Source organism: Schistocerca cancellata, chromosome 8 (assembly GCF_023864275.1).
Source record: "Schistocerca cancellata isolate TAMUIC-IGC-003103 chromosome 8, iqSchCanc2.1, whole genome shotgun sequence".
In the NCBI taxonomy this organism is placed as follows: Eukaryota; Metazoa; Arthropoda; class Insecta; order Orthoptera; family Acrididae; genus Schistocerca; species Schistocerca cancellata.
The window spans coordinates 220933922-220956482 of record NC_064633.1 but is presented as its reverse complement, the minus strand read 5'-3'; the positions used below and the strand labels follow the sequence as shown (position 1 = coordinate 220956482).

The 22561-nt window shown below is 40.5% G+C and overlaps 1 protein-coding gene across 3 annotated transcripts in view; it reads right to left on the bottom strand.

The window, feature by feature from the left end:
• The window catches only part of LOC126094500 (multidrug resistance protein homolog 49-like), a 365113-nt gene that overhangs the window by 298622 nt on the left and 43930 nt on the right, over positions 1–22561 (bottom strand). Inside the window, exon 1 of one of the 3 annotated variants that reach the window (XM_049908912.1) lies at positions 3820–3922. The exons of the other annotated variants lie outside the window; for them this stretch is intronic. The gene's annotated coding sequence lies outside the window, so the exon portion shown is untranslated. Of the gene's footprint in view, positions 1–3819; positions 3923–22561 lie in introns of those variants that run through there. 3 annotated transcript variants of the gene reach the window in all.

Sequence of the window (22561 nt, the reverse complement as noted above, 5' to 3'; positions counted from 1 at the left end):
TAGATTTAAGTGTCAGGAAGTCGTTTCTGAAAGTATTTGTATGGAGTGTAGCCATGTATGGAAGTGAAACATAGTTTGGACAAGAAGAGAATAGAAGCTTTTAAATGTGGTGCTACAGAAGAATGCTGAAGATTAGATGTGTAGATCACATAACTAATGAGGAGGTAATTAATAGAATTGGGGAGAAGAGGAGTTTGTGGCACAACTTGACTAGAAGAAGGGATCGGTTGGTAGGACATGTTCTGAGGCATCAAGGGATCACCAATTTAGTATTGGAGGGCGTCGTGGAGGGTAAAAATCGTAAAGGGAGAGAAAGAGATGAAAACACTAAGCAGATTCAGAAGGATGTTGGTTGCAGTATGTATTGGGAGATGAAGAAGCTTGTACAGGATAGAGTAGCATGGAGATCTGCATCAAAGCAGTCTCAGGACTGAAGACCAGAATAACGACAACTGTCTCTATTCGCAACACGCTTTGCAGACAATATCCACACGTATCACTTAATGTACCTGCAAAATTATATCAGTGTGCGACGCATAGTTCACGAGATATGATGTCATACTCATTGAGGTTCGTGAAAAACCAGCTTTTATTTAAAATGCAGCGCAAATTTCCGAAACTACGTTCATCCACTGTTTTATAATGGGAGCACTTTTCGATTTCCAATAAACTTTAAGCGTCATTTAAACTTTTCCTAAACTTTTTCTCGCTTTCACGTTTAAAACCAAACATTTAACACAATGAATCGTTTGTAAAGGAATCAGACTTTTGAAGCTGTTTAATACCTGGGTGCTCGATTCGTTAAAGAATCGGGGGTTTACTTGTCTCAAAAGAGCAGACAACTTCCAATGGACAGGTCACGTAATCCGTATGCCGGAAACTCGACTTACTGAACAAGCTTCCATTGATCACATTACAACAAAAAGCCCCTGAGTAGGCCAGGACTGCAAGACATGGACCGAAGACGACTTAAAGGAAAAATGTAAAAGCTTTGAATTTAGTAAATTGGGAGGAAACAGCAACCGACCTAATGCAGTAGAGACTGACTGTTGACGCAGCGTAAGGTATACAGAAGGAGTTCTCTACTCTGACGGAATACTTAAAGAATCCTGGTACTTTGATGGAACACCATTTTTACACTGAACGTTAATAAAATTTCAAAGAATCAGAAAAACTTGTTTTACTCTGTGATTACTTCAATTTTCAGTCATAACAAATAACACAGAAACCATAATAAAAGTTTAAAAATAATTAGTATCGTTAAAATATCGAATAATCTCCGTGTTATTACTATTTTTCGCAGACTACTTCCAGCGGAATACCAGTGTTCTGCGGAACGCACTTCAGGAAAAGCTCTACTCGAGGTAGACGTAAATATATGTCTGGGTACACTTGTAAATACAGTATTCCAGACAGCTAAAAACATGTACCAGGGCACCGATGAATATTTTATAGCAGTAAGTGATAAGCGAAACTCGTTTAGCGGTACATTAAATATTGTTGTTCTTTGGAAATGCATTTTTTTTTCTCAGAGCCTTTTAATTGGTTTGATGCTGCCATCCATTTTCCCATTTTATGCTATACACTTTGACTTAAATTAGTCGTTTCATCTAGGACACCTTGGAGCTAATTAACCCTGAGGGGTAACAAAAAAATTTTTGAGGGGTAAACACAAACGGGTTCGATTGTATTTCGGTCACGAAACTAAATTATTTTTAAAAGGTCATTACGAGTGTCACTATTTCATAATACAGCAATACTGGATACATAAGTTACTAAAAATTACATTTTCTTTTCAAATATTAACATTAAGGGGGAGGGGGATGTTCATGAAAAACACGCACTGTTTAAAAGATGCACCAAATCTACAATTTTTAAGATATGGCAATGAAATTTTGTACCATGCTTTACATGAAATTAATACACTGTTAAGTTCTTTGGATTACATGTATTTAAATTTTTTATGGAATTTAAAAATTCTATTTTCAACAAATAATGTATGTACCTTTTTTTCAGAAACTATTCAAGAAATTTCTACAATATTTTCTCTGTTTAATCTCTTTGCATATAGTAAGCTTATTTCATTACTTTTTTGAATCTATCGAATAGGGGAATTTCAATAATTTTTTAATTACAATTCTGTAAGTATAATATAAAGTTCATGTAAAATTCCAAGCACCTTGTCCCTTATCTCAGCTTTCACTCAGAATTTCAAAATTTACTTTTGAGACAATATTTACTGGGTTTATGAAAATAGGTGTACAAAATTTTATAGTTCTAGCTTTTATAGATTCTGAGAAACAGGCACGAAAATTTTAAAAAAGCATAATTTTCAGGAAATGCAATTTAAAGTTCAACCTAACGTTTTTTCTTACATCACCTCTTCAGAAGGCCGCAGATTTGCACTCAGGGTCCTCTTTCCCTTCAAGGCTTCTCTTCTGGTTTCTCCCCTTTATTAAGCCTTCATCTGACTTTTCAGCTGCAGAGTGTCGCTGCAGATCTATTTTTCTCAAAATGTCTTGAGTGAAATTTGCTATCTTAAAGTCCATTCTCTCTAATACCTTCATCATCCCTACAGTCCCTTCATTAAATCCAACAACTGCATCACAAGGTGCAAGTTTGACAACTATAGCAGATGTAAATGTTGTTTTAGGGCATCGTTTCCTTATGAGTGAATTTAGAATCTCATTTTAAGTCTGAGTTTTGCTACGAAAGCACTTTTTTAGAAGTTCACAATCAGGCAGAAACCTGCAAGTGGCCTTGACAACGTCCACGATGAAACTTTTAAATCTCTCCTTGTAAATATAGGGGTTATTATCCCTCTGAGCCCGTAGATATTTACACCACCTAATGTGATGATGAATGGGATGTTCATCTGTTGTTTTTCCGGCACATCATGCGTTTTTCTCATTGAAACCTTGGGAACTTATTGTCCATGAGCTCTACTAATAAATGAAAAATAAACTAAATAAACTGAAAATTGTTATTGATGGTCAGTTTCATTAAATGTCTCCCCCATGGTGTAAGTTGCAGTCTATGAAACTAATCTATCAACAATATGTTCCTGTCATAGTCCACTCTCTACACACATGCTTTGTACTTTGTACCATGCATCTAGGACAGTAAAACGGACACATACACGTCACGTATACTTAAAACTCTCATGACAATGACTTCTCTGAGTTTTAGGTAGTTTCATGAACCACAAGTCGCTTCATTATTCACCTCACAATAGATAAAGGAGGTAATTGACAGCACAACACAACAGATCTAGGGATCCAGCAATCAGGTGATTTACAGACAGGAAATATAGTGCATCTATTTTAACTTCGTTGATTGTTAATGGGGGATGTAGGGTATGGGTGAAGCAATTGTCGTTAGGGAGGTGAGTAGTGCATAGGAATCATTTTTTTAACACGTGTCTACTGTCAATGTGAGAACGAGCTGTAGGTAGCACTGGCGATGCACTGAGAACTGCCATCATTATATAAAAAAAGTTGTTGGAAATAAGCGGTATCAATTATATCATTGACTCATTAGTTCGTAGTTTAATAAAACACCTACAAAAAAACATCATTTGTCTTTTGTCATTTTAAAAATAAATTTTTCGACATAAAATCATTTTTTATTCCTAAGTTCGATAGGCGCTAATGTCGATGATGGTGGGGAAGTTGAGGCTAAAAGCTAATATCTGATTACACTAGGGGTAAGGTTTAATGGTCTCAGAAAGTTTGGGAACCACTGATCTAGGCATTATGACCTCGAGGCTGAAATTGAAACATTTTTCTTAAAATAGTGAAATGATATAAGAATCCTCACCGGTATCTGCTACAAGATTACTATACGAAGAAAAACACCAGCGAAAATCCCAACAGTGGGCTCCTTTGGAGGTTTGTTATCGATATGAGTTCGATTTCGGCGATCAAATAAACACTTAACACAGTATCAACTGTTCCAGACAGGCACACAAGCTGTCGCTTCTTTATCTCACGACCAGCTCTCGACTGATCCCACGATACAACGTGTCTTCTATATAAACCGTATGGCCCCCTCCCTCCTCCCGTCCTTTCTTCTCCGCCAGACTCGACTGCGGGTGACATACGATTGCGCAACAATAAGCCATAAGCTTGGAGATACCTTTCCGCCACACTTCCCCCAACATAGCAAATTATGATGCAATGGCAAATCCACTGTAAATATAGCTCCACAGATGCCAGAAATTTGAATTCAAATATAAAATTCGCGCTGTGTAAAAATGAGTGTCAGGAATATTGCGTTGTATTAGAAGCTAACTGTGTATCATGGAGCGAAACTTTGCAGACTAATGAATTACAAGATCGACAGGCATATATGGTGAAGCACATAAAGCATGTTGCGTAATTTTGCACAAGCATTCGGATTGTTCGAGGTGCCTGAAGCTTAATCGCTTTTCAACCTTGCAAGCTCGTACAAGTATACCAACGTACACATGCATGAGAATGTGTGTCGATAACGTGCACGCCTCTACTAGAAAAAGTTGTGAGGCACACTTTGTAGCATCAACAAGTCAAGCACCTTGAAGCAAATCAGTCTCAAATGATTGGAAACGTTTTATTCGACTGCATAAAAGCCAGCCTTGCTTCAGGATCGTTAGCATCGAAAGCATATCAAGTAAAGTCAAAGAAAATGTTGCATACGTTATACCTGTAACAAAACACAAATCAGTTTACCCTGCACAGTCACAAGTGTCGATATTGAACATTCTTCCAGGTCCTAGTACATCACAGAAAGGATAAAAAATGGAAAATACTTTTATTACTAGTGAAAAAGGGACTCTCCCGCAATTTCTAAATATGTATGGGAATTATATGTACACCCTAAGTTCCTTCTACCCCTCTCTCTGTCCATCTCCTTTTCCTGAAGTCTCTCTCTATCACCTCATCTTCCTGTCCGTTTGTTCCTGCCCCCTCTGTCCATATCCTCCCCCTCTTCCTCTCTGTCCATCTTCTCTTCACCTCTCTCGCTGACCTTGAGACTTTTTTTTGTTGTTAATGCAAACGAAACCTCGATTGGGAAATGGAGTCACATGAAAAGAAAGGGAAAGTCGGTTGGGATCGTTAATATGAGAGGGGCATATTAGAACCTCTCCAGTTGTTGGATCTGTGGGAATAGTAGCTTCAATGAAAGTGTTTCTCATAGTTTTAATCTGTGAACGAACAGGACTGCAAAGCTGCGGATTTTTCAGATTCCGTAGTAGTATTCAAACCATAAGTCGATAAGTCGTAAATACAAATTTCCTCTTTCCTCTTAAAACTGCCTGCAAGAAAGAAAACGAAACCGTACAGTCTCACAGCACAGCATTTCATTTCTCGCAGTCGGTTTTCACAGAAAATCTGTACGTCCGTCTGCATGTGTAACAATTAGAAGTAAAACGGCGAAGAACTTTTCGAGATTTTGGTTAATAACAGTTCTCCTTTACATATTAAATACATATTCATATAATACATATATTTTAAAAACTACAGCCACTGTCTGTCCAAAAGTTTATAAGAGTATCACATATAAATCTGAAATAAATTCACCAAGTACTTTTCGCGATTTTTGCTAAAACGTCCCTCCTTTGTATTACATACCTATTTATTCACCACATATATCAAAAAATATGTAGCCTGTGTCCATCTGAACGTTTTATAGTATCGTGTAAAAATTTGAAGTAAATCGGTCAAGAAATTTTTGAGCTCTTTACTAACGATGTTTCCCCTTGATATGTTATATATACATTTATATACAATACACATTACAGAAATATGTAACCTATGTAGAGTATCATGTGAACATTTCAATTAAATTGGTCAATAACTTTTCAAGATTTTTGGTAATCAACGACTTGTCTTTTTACTTTTAGTGTATATATATTCTGACCGAATGTTTATTAGAGTATGTCAAGAAAGTTTTGAGAATTTGAAATTTATTTTGCCATTATATATATAAATGGGTAGCCTATGTCTGTCCAAATGTTTATTAGAGCATCATGCAAAAATTTCAAATAAATCGGTGAAGAACTATTGGAGATTTTTGGTAACAGTGTTATACAACAATTTGTTTTGAAACAGTAATATACATAAAAGTTTTTATTTACCATATGCAATATATATTTAACACTGATCTAGTCTATGGTTGTCCAAACATTTATTAGAGTTGTTGTTGTTGTGGTCTTCAGTCCTGAGACTGGTTTGATGCAGCTCTCCACGCTACTCTATCCTGTGCAAGCTCCTTCATCTCCCAGTACGTACTGCAGCCTACATTCCTCTGAATCTGCTTAGTGTATTCATCTCTTGGTCTACCTCTACGATTTTTACCCTCCACGCTGCCCTCCAATACTAAACTGGTGTTCCCTTGATGCCTCAGAACATGTCCTACCAATCGATCCCTTCTTCTAGTCAAGTTGTGCCACAAACTCCTCTTCTCCCCAATCCTATTCAGTACCTCCTCATTAGTTATGTGATCTACACATATAATCTTCAGCATTCTTCTATAGCACCACATTTCGAAAGCTTCTATTCTCTTCTTGTCCAAACTATTTATCGTCCATCGTCACTTCCATACATGGCTACACTACATACATATACTTTAAGAAACGACTTCCTGGCACTTAAATCTATACTCGATGTTAGCAAATTTCTCTTCTTCAGAAACGCTTTCCCTGCCATTGCCAGTCTACATTTTATATCCTCTCTACTTCGACCATCATCAGTTATTTTGCTCCCCAAATAGCAAAACTCCTTTACTACTTTAAGTATCTCATTTTCTAATCTAATTCCCTCAGCATCGCCCGACTTAATTCGACTACATTCCATTATCCTCGTTTTGCTTTTGTTGATGTTCATCTTATATCCTCCCTCCAGGACACTGTCCATTCCGTTCAACTGCTCTTTCAAGTCCTTTGCTGTCTCTGACAAAATTACAATGTCATTGGCGAACCTCAAAGTTTTTATTTCTTCTCCATGGATTTTAATACCTACTCCGAATTTTTCTTTTGTTTCCTTTACTGCTTGCTCAATATACAGGTTGAACAACATCGGGGAGAGGCTGCAACCCTGTCTCACTCCCTTCCCAACCACTGCTTCCCTTTCATGTCCCTCGACTCTTATAACTGCCATCTGGTTTCTGTACAAATTGTAAATAGCCTTCCGCTGCCTGCCACCTTCAGAATTTGAAACAGAGTATTCCAGTCAACATTGTCAAAAGCTTTCTCTAAGTCTACAAATGCTAGAAACGTAGGTTTGGCTTTTCTTAATCTAGCGTCTAAAATAAGTCGTAGGGTCAGCATTGCCTCACGTGTTCCCATATTTCTACAGAATCCAAACTGATCTTCCCCAAGGTCGGCTTCTACGAGTTTTTCCATTCGTCTGTAAAGAATTCGCGTTAGTATTTTGCAGCCGTGACTTATTAAACTGATAGTTCGGTAATTTTCACATCTGTCAACGCCTGCTTTTTTTGGGATTGGAATTATTATATTCTTCTTGAAGTCTGAGGGTATTTCGCCTGTCTCATACATTTTGCTCACCAGATGGTAGAGTTTTGTCAGGACTGGCTCTCCCAAGGCTATCAGTAGTTCTAATGGAATGTTGTCTACTCCCGGGGCCTTGTTTCGACTTAGGTCTTTCAGTGCCCTATCAAACTCTTCACGCAGTATCAAATCTCCCATTTCATCTTCCTCTACATCCTCTTCCATTTCTGTAACATTGCCCTCAAGTACATCGCCCTTGTATAGACCCTCTATATACTCATTCCACCTTTCTGCTTTCCCTTCTTTGCTTAGAACTGGGTTCCCATCTGAGCTCTTGATATGCATACAAGTCGTCCTCTTTTCTCCAAAGGTATCTTTAATTTTCCTGTAGGCAGTATCTGTCGTACTCCCAGTGAGATAAGCCTGTACATCTTTACATTTGTGCTCTAGCCATGCCTGCTTAGCCATTTTGCACTTCCTGTCGATCTCATTTTTGAGACGTTTGTATTCCTTTTTGCCTGCTTCATTTACTGATTTTTATATTTTCTCCTTTCGTCAATTAAATTCAATATTTCTTCTGTCACGCAAGGATTTCTACTAGCCCTCGTCTTTTTACCTACTTGATCCTCTGCTGCCTTACTACTTCATCCCTCAAAGCTACCCATTCTTCTTCTACTGTATTTCTTTCCCCCATTCTTGTCAATTGTTCCCTTATGCTCTCCCTGAAACTCTGTACAACCTCTGGTTTAGTTGTTTATCCAGGCCCCATCTCCTTAAATTCCCACCTTTTTGCAGTTTCTTCTGTTTTAATCTACAGTTCATAACCAATAGATTGTGATCAGAGTCCACATCTGCCCCTGGAAATGTCTTACTATTTAAAACCTGGTTCCTAAATCTCTGTCTTACCATTATATAATCTGTCTGATACCTTTTAGTATCTCCAGGCTTCTTCCATGTATACAACCTTCTTTTATGATTCTTGAACCAAGTGTTAGCTACGATTAAGTTGTGCTCTGTGCAAAATTCCACCAGGCGGCTTCCTCTTTCGTTTCTTACCCCCAATCCATATTCTCCTACTACGTTTCCTTCTCTCTCTCCGTTTTCCTATTACCGAATTCCAGTCACCCATGACTATTAAATTTTCGTCTCCCTTCACTATCTGAATAATTTCTTTTATTTCATCATACATTTCTTCAATTTCTTCGTCATCTGCAGAGTTAGTTGGCATATCGACTTGTACTACTGTAGTAGGCGTCCGCTTCGTGTCTATCTTGGCCACAACAATGCGTGCACTATGTGTGCTTGTAGTAGCTTACTTGCATTCCTATTGTTTTATTCATTATTAAACCTACTCCTGCATTACCCCTATTTGATTTTGTATTTATAACCCTGTATTCACCTGACCAAAAGTCTTGTTCCTCCTGCCAGCGAACTTCACTAATTCCTACTATATCCAACTTTAACCTATCCATTTCCCTTTTTAAATTTTCTAACCTACCTGCCCGATTAAGGGATCTGACATTCCATGCTCCGATCCGTAGAACGCCAGTTTTCTTTCTCCTGATAACGACGTCCTCTTGACTAGCCCCGCCCGGAGATCCGAATGGGGGACTATTTTACCTCCTGAATATTTTACCCAAGAGGACGCCATCCTCATTTATCCATACAGTAGAGCTGCATGCCCTCGGGAAAAATTACGGCCGTAGTTTCCCCTTGCTTTCAGCCGTTCGCAGTACCAGTACAGCAAGGCCGTTTTGGTTAGTGTTGCAAGGCCAGATCAGTCAATCATCGAGACTGTTGCCCCTGACACTACTGAAAAGGCTGCTGCCCCTCTTCAGGACCATACGTTTGTCTGGCCTCTCAACAGATACCCCTCCGTTGTGGTTGCACCTACGGTACGACTATCTGTATCGCTGAGGCAAGCAAGCCTCCCCACCAACGGCAAGGTCTATGGTTCATGGGGGGAGGTTATTAGAGTATCATGTAAAAATATGAAGTAAATCGGACAGGAACACTTCGAGTTTTTTTGATAACTAAATTTCCTCTAATATTTGTATATCATATATATTTAAAAACGTATAGCTTATGTCTATCTGAACGTTTATTAGAGTATCATGCAAAAACCTGAAGTAAATTGGTCAAGAACATTTGCAGAAAAAGTAACATACGTCCGATTGTACGTATATTAGTGTATCGGGCATAAATCCGAAGTAATTTCGCCACGAACTTTTCGAAATTTTTGTTAATGGCCTTTCCTATTTATACAGTGTATACATATGATTATATACCATACATAGTTAAAATGTGTAGCCTCTGTCGCTCGGAACATTTATTAGAATATCGTGTAAAAGTATGAAGTAAATCAGTTATCTACTTGAGATTTTTGATAAAAACGTTAAACTATGACTTGTCTTCGTATGGAAGAATATATTACAAAAATATTTAGTCTATGTCTCTCGAACGTTTATTAGAGTATCGTATAAAAATACATAGTAAATCGTTCAAGAGCTTTTCTAAGAAAACACCTTTCTCTTTTTTATAGGCCTATACTGAAGGAGAAAGATGGCAACAAAAAATAATTAATGTAGAGTAATGAAATTTCGAGAGTACATTTGTCTATGTAACATATTCAACTGATTAACACCGCAAGATCACAAGCTAATGTAAGTCAAAGCAGAGAGAAGGTCCTTTTTAACATTTTCCTCTTTTCATATATTATTCTCTGAGTTCCACATTTTTGCTCGTAGGTATACGTACCAGATTTGTGGAATTCGTGGTTTTCTCGTCCGATGACTTCCAAATCCGTGTAGGCAAAAAACGAATCGAATGCCTCTACGTATGCGCGCCATCTTTCGAATTGAAGTGAAGTAATATTTATGAGAAAAAGTACCAGCACAGCTGTCTCTTGAGAATGTATTTATTCTATCACACGACTAGTTTCGGCGGCACATTACCGCCATCCTCAGGCCTCACCACTGCCAAAAAAGTATTTGATTTCATCGGCGCATTTACTATGGCATCCTGGTTACTAGCGCACGCGGGCTAGTTTTTATCAGGAGTCCATACTTGACACTGTGATGTCTCCAACGCAATCACGTGTCGTGTGATAGGATAAAGACATTCTCAAGATACAGGTATGATGGTACTTTTTCTCATATATATCATCAGCTGAAGTGCCTCTTTCATCCAATAAGACACACATCCGTACACTGAAATAATATTGCTTCAACTGCCTCGGCATGCAGCGCTGTTGGTGTGAGAAAGAGGCCACAAGGCTGAGACAAAAAGGGAAGCGTCTACAGGCAAAGACAGGCGCAGACGCGGACGGCTTTATCAAGTATTCCCCCCTCTTCGTGGACAATGCCGGCAACACTTAGGCCAGGGCTTAACAACTGGCCGGTTTTGAGCGCGAGTACTCGCGTCTGCTCAGGCACGTGCTCGCGAGCAGGTGCAAGGTCGTGGAGTAGGGAGGGAGGGGAGGGAGGGGAAATGCGCGTGCACGTTTGAATGTGATCTCGCGTTCTTAGCAGATTTAACTAGCCATCTGAATGCTTTGAACATTTTACTACAAGGTAAAGATCTGCTAATTACTCATTTCATAGATCGAATACGAGCTTTTAAAATGAAATTGACACTTTGGGTGAGTCAGCTGGAAACAGGAAATCTAGTTCATTTTCCTAAATTATCATCCATGCAAGATGTTCACAAAGACTGTGAACGTTATTCAAATAATTTAGTTGCCCTTAAGGAAGAATTTGATCAACGCTTTCAAGATCTGACAGCACTAGAGAGTGATTTTGATCTGTTCTCCTCTCCATATTCAGCGAATATTGAAGAGATTCGTCCTGAGCTGGAACTAGAAATTATTGACCTGAAGTGTGACAGAGAATACAAAGACAAATTTTAGAACAAGAAAAAAATTTGGAATTCTACAGACACTTCCCTCAGGATAGATTTCCTCTTTTGCACAAACTGGCGGCTACAATAATATCAATGTTCGGTTTCACGTATGTTTGTGAACAACTGTTCTCTGCAATGAAATGTAACAAGACGCGCCTGAGAAACGCATTGTCTGATCGAAATTTAAACTGCACGCTGCGCCTACAATGCACAATAACAATTACTCCGAACGCAGACGCAATTGTAAAGGGCAAAAAGTACAAGATAACCGAGAATCCCACACTTCAGTGACATCTTTTATTGTGTAACAGTTCACAAATTAATACGAATGTAGAGGTATACACTAAGCTAATAAAATTATGTGGCACGTGTACATTCTCCTTTATTTGTTTCATTTGCCGCAGTGACAATTCGTGAGTAATATCCCTGCAGGTGGCCGCGGATTTACATTGACTGGCGGCAGCTGTTGTGTGCCCCACGTGACTCTCCCCACTCTCCGCTCAGGTCCGGTAGTGGGGGTAGCGTGCTCGCGCTGCTCCGTGCTCGCTCCTTGCTGCTCACAGCTCGCTCCGCGAGCACGTATGTTGTGAAGCCCTGACTTAGGCAATACCCCGCCAATTAGCGGGTATTAGCAATATTGCCCGGCTGAACTGAAATATTGCCGTGCATTATAGACACATTGAAGTAGTCATGATGGAAACAGTACACTGAGATGACAAGAGTCATGGGATAGCAACAGGCATATATACAGATGGCGGTAGCTTACACAAGATACAAAAGGGCAGTGTATTGGCGGAACTGCCATTTACAATCAGGGGATTCATGTGAAAAGGTTTCTAACGTGATTAAGGTCGCACGACGGGAATTAACCGATTTTAATGGAATGGTAGTTGGAGCTAGACGCAGGAGACATTCTGTTTGGGAAATCGTTAGGGAATTCAATGTTCCGAAATCCGTAGTGTCAAGAGTGTGCCGAGAATACCAAATTTCAGGCATTATCTCTCATCACGGACAACCCAGAAGACGATAGCCTTCACTTAACGATCGAGAGCAGTGGTGTTTGCGTAGAGTTGTCAATGGTAACAGACAAGCAGCACTGCATGAAATAACCGCAGAAATCAATGTACGAAGTAGGAAAAACGTTTCCGTTAGGATACTGCGGCGAAATTTGGCGTTAATGAGTTATGCCAGCAGACGGCCGACTCGAGTGCCTTCGGTAACAGCACGACATTGCCTGCAGCGCCTCTCCTGGGCTCGTGATCATATGGGTTGGACTCTAGACGACTGGAAAACCGTGACCTGGTCAGATGAGTCCCGAATTCAGTTGGTAAGGGCTGATGGTAGGGTTCTAGTGTGGCGCAAACTCAACGAAGGCATGGACCTACGTTATCAACAAGGCACTGGACCAGCTGGTGGCCGGACGGGGTGGCCGAGCGTTTCTAGGCGCTACAGTCTGGAACCGCGCGACCGCTACGGTCGCAGGTTCGAATCCTGCCTCGGGCATGGATGTGTGTGATTTCCTTAGGTTAGTTAGGTTTAAGTAGTTCTAAGTTCTAGGGGCCTGATGACCTCAGAAGTTAAGTCCCATAGTGCTCAGAGCCATTTGAACCAGCTGGTGGTGGCTACATAATGGTGTGGGCTGTGTTGACATGGAATAGACTGGGTCCTCTGGTCCAAGTGAACCGATCATAGAGTAGGAAAAGTTATCTTCAGCTACTTCGAGATATTATGCAACCATTCGACGATGGAATTTTTATGGATGAAAATGCGCCATTTCACCAGGCCGCAATTGTAAGTAGGCTGTTTAGGTTTTCTCGTTGGTAACGCCACGTAGCGTTCTGTATGAAAATCAATGGCTGTGCTGTGTGCAGTCTGTGGCTGGTTTGCATTGTTGTTGGCTATTGTATTGTTGGCCAGTTGGCTTTTAACAGCGCGTAGCGTTGCGCAGTTGGAGGTGAGCCGCCAGCAGTGGTGGATGTGGGGAGAGAGATGGCGGAGTTTTGAGAGCGGATGATCTGGACGTGTGTCCATCACAGACAGTAAATTTGTAAGACTGGATGTCATGAACTGATATATATTATGACTTTTGAACACTACTAAGGTAAATACATTGTTTGTTCTTTATCAAAATCTTTCATTTGCTAACTACGCTTATCAGTAGTTAGTGCCTTCAGTAGTTTGAATCTTTTATTTAGCTGGCAGTAGTGGCGCTCGCTGTATTGCAGTAGTTCGAGTAACGAAGATTTTTGTGAAGTAAGTGATTTGTGCAATGTATAGGTTAATTTAGTCAGGGCCATTCTCTTGTAGGGATTATTGAAAGTCAGATTGCGTTGCGCTAAAAAATATTGTGTGTCAGTTTAAGCACAGTCATGTATAATTTTTGTAAGGGGTCGTTTCACAATGTTCACCATTGGTTTGAAGAACATCCTCGACAATTCGAGCGAATGATTTGGCCGCCAAGACTGTCCGACATGAATGCCACATAATTTATGAGACATTTATGAGACATAATCGAGAGGTTAGTTCGTGCACAACGTTCTAGAGTGGCAACATTTTGGCAATTACAAACAGTTATAGAGGCAGCATGGCTGAATATTCCTGCAGGGAACGTCCAACGACTTGCTGAGTCAATGTCACGTGGATTTGCTCCATCAAGCAGAGCAAAAGGAGGTCCGACACGATATTAGGTGGTATTCCATGTCTTTCGTCACCTAAATGTATTGTGGCCGTGTAGAAGATGACTGGCGTAATGCAACCTTAGAAGGAGCTGGACGTGACCATGGTAAATGTCTGATATGTGTTTGGCTGGAAAAGTTAGATGTTAAAACAAAAGTCGCGAAGCTGTTTGGAGATCGCGAAATCGAGGACAGAAAACTTAAAACAGTTTGCAACTGCGTTCTAGTGCGCTGTTGTGGAATCCTGCTTAGCTAGTGTTGTGTTTAACTTAGCTCACAACAACTTTTAATAGGCAGAGGTCTCACGTCAAATGGGGGCAGAAATGATGTTTATGTTGATCTCTATTCAAATTTTCTGTACAGGTTCCGGAACTCTCCAAACTGAGGTGATGCAAAACTTTTTTTATGTGTGTATATTACTAAACGGCAAACCCGCTGCACGGTGCATGTCTCATCTGCAGGTTGCGTATCTGACTGCCTGTGCTGGTACGGTTTTGCGCTTTATGGGCGTGACTGCAGCATCTGGTTCCAATCACAGAGAACCGAAGTGACGCATGCGCATAAGGCGAGTTGTGCAGCTAGCAGCAGCTCGTGCCCACGACCTAACCAGTGACATCAGGTGGCACGAGGAGCTGGCACCATTTTTGAAACTGCCACTTCCGCCTCGCTATAAACGTCAAACGTCCGTGTCTGCTTTCTTTCGACGTCCCCACAGCTTACTGGTTGTGTACCCTTGATCTCTGTTGAAACTGTTGCCTTTTATTCTAATCTCGGCCGGCCCCTTTATAAAAAAAAATGTGAGGGCGGGCTTGATATGTCGAAAGAAAGCAGTGACTGATGATTGACGCCTCTAGGGAGGTGGGAGAGCCAGTATCAAACATGGCGCTGCTCCTCGCGGCATCTGACATCACTGGTCCAGTGGTGAACCGGAGCTGCGGTGAGCGGTCCAGCTCGCCTTCAACTCATGCGTCAGTCTGGCTCTCTGTGACAGTTACCAGACTCTGCAGTCGTGCCCATAAAAGCACAAAAACTTGCAAGCCCCAGGAATTGGTAATTTTTTACTCATGAGGACGATGGCAGTGACAGCCAAAAAAGCTCAGGTGTTTTATTCAAAATATTGCGGCTTGTAAACCGAGAAGCTTTTACTCAGGCACGCTGTTGGGAAAGACTCTGACGACACATGTCAAAAATTACAGAGCAAACTAAAAAATTTAAACTGATTGCCATTATGATCTACTCATTAAGAGGTAGAGGCTTACGTTAAATGTTTAACACAGTAAGAAAAGTCTTACCCCTTCCCCAGTAAAACGATGAAAGAAAAAAGGTTTACTGCTTGCTACATTTTCGCTTTTCCCGCAGTAAAACGTCATCGTCACACAGCACGTTTTAATTTAGTACTTCTGTATTACTAACTCTATTCGCAACACATTTTGCAGACACTATCCAGGCATGCCACTGAATGTACCTGCAGTATTAAATCATTCTATTGTAGGGAAGCAGCATACTCACGCCTTATAAAATTCACATCAGTCTTTCCATTGTGTGCCAGCCTAGTCTGCTGTAACTAGCTCTGACGTCATAAATGTTGCGCAATACTTCAAAAGGAAGTAAATAACCTGAAACGTTTCTAGCAGGTCAGAAGTAATACTAAATCAATGTGTGTTGAATATCAGTTACATAACTTTAACCATTTTCGAAATTTGGACATTTTTCTGTAAAAATCATTGGCGCAACAGAAAAGAGCTACAAACTTAAAAATTTATATTTAGATTCCTATTGCATAACAATTTAGTAGAATCAGTATTCTGGTTCTCATGAATTAAAATTTTAGTTGAAATTCATGATTTTCTGGTTTTTGTCTTAGAAATTAAGGAAGCAAGATGGATTAAGTAGGCGAATAAATAAAGCTAGGATGTTTAAATTTAAGTAGAAGGGAGATCCGCTATAATCATAAAAATGTGAGAAGTTTCAACAGAATAACTATAAAACTATAGCGATAGCGTATCTCCAAAGAGCAAGTTCAGAGCTCGTCTACTGCATGTAGTGTAATTAAATTAATTCTCTCGCCCAAAATATTTGACTTAGCCACGTCAGACTTTATTATGATTACTTACTTGTGTGCTGATTGCACAATTAAACTGAAAGCTTCATCAGCCATCAGCAAAGGAAGCAATGATATATTCGATAACTTAAAGTGGTGCATTGGTGGCCCAGCAGCTAGTCGGGAGAGCAGATTTGATCAGGCGTTCCCTTAGCCGTCCGCACCGCGGCTTTATATGTAATAACGCTGCGCGAGAGAAAAAGGCCACAGTTCTCTCCAGACGCTGATTAGCGCACCACCTGTGCCGGGAGTCGCGTCACGTCGGTATCGTTGATATAAACAGCCTCGGATGCAGCAATAAGTTACTCGGGATACGCGTAACCATGAAATCGTTTTCGAGTGAAGTGTTAATTTTGGGATGACGTTAATGATCTATCTTTAGTTTGCGTATGTCGTATTTTCACGTGCCTCCGCAGGACAGACATTCTACCATTATTAGCGTGGCGTTTGATGAACATTATCATCAAATTATGGCGAGCATTCACTTAAACATTTAATTTCAACAGTTATAGTTGCATCAGCGCATTAGAATCTGAACTGCTCTGGTAGTTGGATTATGTGGATTCTTTTGGTCTGTGACTTTCAGAATATAGTGAACATTTTAGAGAGAATGGTTTTTGATTAAGAATCCCAGACAATCTCCTAATTCCTCAGAGCTATAAGCTGTAGTTATAAATGTATTTCTCAGATGAAGTAGGCACTAGGAATTCTAATTACAGGCTTCACGTTTTGCTAATCACTTTCTGGTTGCCAATATTGTACGTAGTTAGAGAGCCAGTGTTGAGAACGGCAAACAACATCATAAATACAGAACATATATTCTATTATTCCACCTGCCGCCCCACACTATGATACATAGTTCAGAAGATTGGAATCATTAAGATTGGGATTCATGAAAACTAGCTTTTGATTGAAATTTAGCGTAAATTACTCAGAATTTTCTCATCTAGTTTTTGATAATGATAGCGGTTAGCGGCTGTCAACAAACTTAGTAGATAATTCCAAAACTTTTCTAAACTGTTTCTCGTTACAGCCTTAACTTCAGATATTTAACCAACACATTAACTCATTTGTAAAGTACTCAGACGGTTGAAGTTTTTTTCTTTTTCCAAGTGGAGTTAGATTTTTTGAAGAGTATTGGATTTACAGGGAAATTATATTTCATGCCGTGGAAACCCAGACTTGCGTGTTCCAGTGTGCCGTTTCTACCCAACTGACTTTGAACTGTTATCGTGTTTGTTTTGGTGGAAATTATCAATGGACGTTGCTAGGGGCCAGCTGGATGTGGTGTATTAACTGATAGCGGTTTATAATTTCCAATCCCGTTGTCGGATATCGGAATTTTACCTGAAAGTAGTGAAACTGGTGCAGACTATTTATCAGTGGTATAGGAGTAGCCCTGCCTCGCGGTTATAAGCATAGCAGTGCGGACGATAAATCGACACTCGTCAGTAAAAGTTTGTGATTAAATCTGCGGAGCGTATTTTATCTCACTCTCAGCGTGCGTAGATTTTCGCTGTGGCCGCTACCGAGATTACGGGAAAAGCCACGGAAATTTTAAGGACGAGACGGAAAGATTATTTCACCTTCAGCCCACTCGAAATCGAAATATTTGGTGTCAGTCTTTCGTGCTACAGCTTCTCTCGTGATTGTATTATGCCTCTGGTCATAGCTGTTACACTTGCTCTGAGGTTCAAATACGGTTTTTCATTATCATTACATAATTATAGCATCATGGTGATATATACGGGTTGTATGATAATTAACGGTGTAAACTTGTACAGTTGAATGTACACGACACTGGAAGCAAAAAAGTCTCAGTAAACAAGGGCTCTAAGACTCATACTTTAAGTGCTATGAGCACTTCGTGTATTGCAAGCTATTTTGTTTCCATGTTTTGGGATGAGGCAATATGGACAAAAACAAGAAATAAATTCCAGTCAATATTAATTCTAAAAATCATACCTTAAAAGCTATGAGCACTTGTTCAGTAGAAGAGATGTGTTTCACAGTAGCGAAGATGAAGTGCTCGTATCTCTTGCGGTACGTACTTTGAAGCCCATAATGAGATTTTTTTACTCTGCAGCGGAATGTGCGCTGATATGAAACTTCCTGGCAGATTAAAACTGTGTGCCAGACCGAGACTCGAACTAGGGACCTTTGCCTTTCGCGGGCAAGTGCTCTACCTTCTGAACTATCCAAGCACGACTCACGCCCCGTCCTCACAGCTTCACTTCTGCCAGTACATCGTCTCCTACCTTCCAAACTTTACCGAAGCTGTCTTGCGAACCTTGCAGAAGAAAGGATATTGCGGAGACATGGTTTGGCCACAGCCTGGGGGATATTTCCAGAATGAGATTTTTACTCTGCAGTGGAATGTGGCTGATATGAAACTTCCTGGCAGGTTAAAACTGTGTGCCGGACCGAGGCTCGAACTCGGGACCTTTGCCTTTCGCGGGCAAGTGCTCTACCAGGAGAGCTTCTGTGAAGTTTGGAAGGTAGGAGACGAGATACTGGTAGAAGTGTAGCTGTGAGGACGGGGTGTGAGTCGTGCTTGGATAGCTCAGATGGTAGAGCACTTGCCATCGAAAGGAAATGGTCCCGAGTTCGAGCCTCGGTCTGGCAGACAGTTTTAATCTGCCAGGAAGTTTGAAGCCCATGTTTCTTTTTTTTCTTGTTTTGGTCAATATTACCACCAACATACTCATTGAGAGGTGCTATGTTATTGTCGTTGCTTACTTGTTCATCGATTGCCTTATGTATAGTGTCCCGCTAATTTTGAATGTTTCGTGAGAACTATTGAGGTGTGTCGGTCCGAGGGACAATTTGCGTGTGTGTGTGTATGTGTGGCACACACACACACACACACGCATACACACACGAATTACATTTTTGTGGACAATACGTGTGAAGTAAAGCTGAGGGTAAAATTATTAAAAAAATGGTGTAAAGCAGTATACACAATAGCAGTAGAAAGGGATATCCACCAGTGACAACACAACAAGAAGGAAAATGTAAGTATAGTAACACACATAACTACTACCCACGAAAAATCACTTCAAAAATGCACAAATTTTCTTCAAGACTGATTTGAATACGACATGCTGTCAAAAAGACAGAAAGGGCAAAAAAAGAATCCGGTCTGTGAAAGCACATTTTTAGCAATGTAATTTTCAGGTGAGATATTAAGACAAACCAAACAAAATGCAAATGTTATAATTTTTTAGCCCTGCAATAGATAAATGATCATAAACTTTGTATTACACATTGCAGAAATGAATCTGACCCACAGAGGATCACACATAGCCGTCGAAACATGTCTGGTTGAATAAAGAGAAAAAAAACCATTGTATTGCATAAGGCGGATATTTTTTTCAAAAAACTATGCTTACATAGTCCATTGTAGCCCAGTTGAGCCTGTGTCCCATCTCTAATGAATTTGAGCCTGAACAGACCTTATCTTGTAACCTTCGCCGCGCGGGATTAGCCGAACGGTCTGGGGCGCTGCAGTCATGGACTGTGTGGCTGGTCCCGGCGGAGGTTCGAGTCCTCCCTCGGGCATGGGTGTGTGTATGTTTGTCCTTAGGATAATTTAGGTTAAGTAGTGTGTAAGATTAGGGACTGATGACCTTAGCAGTTAAGTCCCATAAGATTTCACACACATTTGAACATTTTTTGTAACCTTCCTTCATCATTGCAGCGCCTATACACAAATATTTTTAGCCCAGGAATATTTTGCATGCGCTTCTCATACCCACCAAAAAATTTGATGTTAACTGTCTTGAGATGTTGTTGTGATCATTATTCCGAATACTGGTTCGATGTAGCCCTCCAAGACTGTCTATCCTGTGCAAATTTCTTTATCCCTGCTTAACTAATGCAACCTACATCCATACTTGCTTACTGTAGCCAGTTTTCGGCTCTTCCTATGTTTTATACGTTTTACAATTCCCCCCATTACCAAAATGGCTAATCCTTAATACCTCAGGTAGGTCCTACCAACCTTCTTTTCTCAAGTTGTGCTATAAATTTCTTTTCTCCACGATTCTGTTCAGTACATTTTCATTAGTTGTCTGACCCATCCATATACTTCATCAGTGTACTGTGTCACTACATCCCAGATGTTTATTTTCCTCGATTGTACTGCACTATTACCCACGATTCACTTCCATATAAGGCTATACTCCAAATACCTTAATAAAAGATTTTATAATGACTCGAACTAAGTCATTCCGACCAGCAAGCAGATATTTATTGTATTTATATCTGTTGCTCTGCTTGTTTTACTTTTACCCGTTCGACTGGGAAGCTCGTTTGATTGGTAATCTTTGCCGCCAAACATATTTTCAAACGTTGCGCGTAAGAGGAAGATGAAGACATGGAAGTGCGCACGGACTCCACTGGATGCACTGTCGATGCTTGATGAAAAATGAATACAGAGACAAAATCCAGTTTTGCCTCTGTGTCAACAATTATTTATTTTTGAAAGCTACTTTCAGGTAATTGCCCAACTGTTTAGCGTTACTGAAAAATATGCACTGGAGAGCCAAAGAAACTGATGCATCTGCCTAATACCGCGTAGGGCCGCCGCGAGCACGCAGAAGTGTCGCAACACGACCTAGCTTGGAGTCGACTAATGTTTGAAGCAGTGCTGGAGAGTATTCACACCATGAATCATCGAGGGCTGCCCATAAACCCGTGAGTAAGACGGAGTGGCAAGTTACAAGGCATCCCCGATTTGCTCATAATGTTCATGTCTGGGGAGTTTGGTGGGCGGCGAAAGTGTTTAAACTCAGAAGAATGTTCCTGGAGCCACTCGTAGCAATTCTGGACGTGTGGGGTGTCGCATTTTCCTGCTGGAATTTCCCAAGTCCATCGGAATGCACAATGGACATGAACAGATGCAGAAGATCAGACAGAATGCTTACATAGGTTTCACCTGTCAGAGTCGTATCTAGACTTATCAGAGATCCCCTATCACTCCAAATGCACACGCTCCACACCATTACAGAGCCTCCACCAGCTTTAACAGTTTACTGCTGCCATGCAGGGTCCATGGATTCATGAGGTTGTCTCCATACCCGTACACGTCCATCCGTTCGATACAGTTTGAAACGAGACTCGTCCGACCAGGCAACATGTTTTCAGTCATTTACAGTCCAGTTTCGGTGTTGACGGACCCAGGCGAGACGTAAAGCTTTGTTTCGTGCTGTCATCAAGAGTACACGAGTGGGCCTTCGGCTTCGATGATGTTTCGTTGAATGGTTCGCACGCTTACACTTGTTGGTGGCCCAGCATTGAAATCTGCAGAAATTTGCGGAAGGGTTGCACTTCTGTCACGTTGAACGATTCTCTTCAGTCGTCGTTAGTCCCGTTCTTGCAGGTCTTTTTCCGGCCGCAGCGATGTCAGAAATTTGAAGTTTTACTGGATTCCTTTTATTCACGGTACACTCATGAAATGGTCTTACAGGAAAATCCCCACTTTCTTGCTACCTCAGAGATGTGTCCCATCGCTCGAGTACCGACTATAACACCGCATTCAAACTCGTTTAAATCTTGATAACATGCCATTGTTGCAGCAGTAACCTTTCTAACTACTGCGCCAAACACTTGATATCTTATATAGGCGTTTCCGATTGCTGCGCCGTATTCTACCTGTTTACATATCTCTGTATTTGAATACGCCCATACCAGTTTGTTTGGCGCTTCAGTGTATTATTGTTGTGGTCTTCAGTCCAAAGACTGGCTTGATGCATCTACGCACGCTGTTCTATCCTGTGGAAGCCTATTTATCTCTGCATAACTGCTGCAACCTACAATCATTTGAACCTGCTTACCGTATTCGAAGCTACTACCCGTGGGTGCCTACATAGAAGGCTGTGGAAGCCTATTTATCTCTGCATAACTGCTGCAACCTACAATCATTTGAACCTGCTTACCGTATTCGAAGCTACTGCCCGTGGGTGCCTACATAGAAGGCTGTGAGCGATCAAATGAGGTGGTGTGTGTTTATAGCTGGCACAGTGCATTTCTTTCACTAAAATCTGATCATATCAGCATTTTCTCCATTCAAAGAAGGTCTGAAGTAAGTAACTGTACTCTATTATATATTGAAGACTTTGTTTTGAAACGGTACTATATACCTCAATAATTCTGGTGGTTTGTACATAATCTGTGTGTCTATGTCCCAGAAAACTTAATAGAATATAGAAAACGTTGGTGTGTGTGGTATATCAAAGCACTCTTCAGATGCTATGTTGAAATCATGTGTGCGATATTCCAAATTTTTCATTGTCAGCGGAATCAATTTGTTTTGGTGGTGATTCGCTAAACTTTGTTCCATAATTGCTATTCTGATAAAATGATTCTAAAATTAAAATTTTAACTCTGAAAATC